Below are 1,757 nucleotides of genomic sequence, written 5' to 3'. Positions count from 1 at the left end.
TCCACCTAACAACAGCACCATGCACATTCTTTTCCAATGCGATTGAAGCATTCTCTAAAATAGACCAGACGTTAAGACACAAAGTAAATGATACATTTTAAAACATCAATATAATGCACAACAGTTTCTCAGATAACAATACTATAAAATTAGAAATCAACACTAGGAAGATTAAGGGGGAATATTGAAACTGAACAACATCCTGCATAAAAGTTACTGAGTAATTTAAGAAATAAGGAATGAAATTTTTAAATTCCTGAAAACAAATTAGAATGAAAATACCAAACACACAAAAACTTCTGAGACACAGTGAAAGCATTACTCAGAGGGCGATTTATAGAAAGAAACACACATGTCGGAAAAAGGACTCAAAATCAACATCTTAATCCAACATCTCCAACAATGAACAAAATTGACAAACCACTGGCAAACTTAGCAAAGGAAAAGAGGAAGGATGTGCCTGAGAAACAAAATGAACAACATCAGAAAAGAACCAACTGAAATAAAAAAGATAACACAATACTATGCTCTAAAAAAAAAATTGAAACCTAGAAGAAATGGACAAATATGTAGAAACACTCTGCCTATGTATATTAACACAGACTATATAGAAAATTTGAACATACCCATAACAAAAGAAGAAATTATTCAGACTATTAAAAAACTCCCAACAGAGAAACGACCAGGATTGGGTAGCTTCACTGGTCTAATTTATCAAGCATTTGGAGAATAAGTGACACCAAATCTCAAACTATTCCAGGATGTAGAAAAAGATGCCAAAATCCTGAATTCCTTTTATGAAGTGAGAATAACACTGATAGAAAAACCAGACAAAGACATCAGCAGAATAGAAGATTACAGATCAATGTCCCTTGTAAACTTGGATGCAAAAATTCTCAGCAGAAACCTGGTTAATAGAATACAATATACCAAGTAATAATACTACTAATACATCATGAGCAGATGGGAGCTGTACCAGTGTGCAAGGTTCAACAGTAGAAAAATAATCAAAATGATCCATAAAATAAATGAAACAAAAGGAAAAGGCAACATGATGAGGGAAGTATTTGACAAGTACTTGGTAGAAATACTCAACAAAATAGGAGTGGAGGGGAATCGCCTCACCATAATAAAGATGCTAGTTACAAGGGCCAACATCCAGCTCAATGGGAAGAAGCTGAAAGCACTCTCCTTCCAAACAGGAGCCGGTGAAGGATGGACTTTTTAACACTCTTACGCAGCATTGCTGGAAATCTTAGGCAGAGCTACTAGGCAACAAGAGAAATTAAAGGAATCCAAATTGGCAAAGAAAAAGTAAAACTCTTGCTATTTGCAGATGATGCAATTTTATACATAGAAAGCCCCAAAGACTTGACAAGAAAGTTGGTGAAACTAATTGAAAAATTCAGCAATGTAACAGGATACAAGAGCAGCATAGAGAGATCCATCCGATTCCTTGATGCTAATGAAAGAGAAATCAGGAGAGCAATACCATTTACAGCAGCATCTCTGAGATAAACGACTTAGGAATAAACCTACCAGAGAAACAAAGACTAGTACAAAGAGCATTACAAAACTTTACTACAAGAAGCCAAAAGAGATTTACATACATAGAAGAATATCCCATGCTCATGAATAGGAAGAAATAACATTTTGAAAATGTCAATATTACCCAAAGAGATCTATAAATATGATGCACTCTCAATCCCATTCCCAATATTGTTCTTTAAAGAGAGAGGAAAATAATCCTTAACTTT

The sequence above is a fragment of the Echinops telfairi genome, unplaced genomic scaffold (assembly GCF_000313985.2).
Source record: "Echinops telfairi isolate 266 unplaced genomic scaffold, ASM31398v2 ScPeMD7_18;HRSCAF=68, whole genome shotgun sequence".
NCBI lineage: Eukaryota > Metazoa > Chordata > Mammalia > Afrosoricida > Tenrecidae > Echinops > Echinops telfairi.
This window is presented reverse-complemented; position numbering follows the sequence as displayed.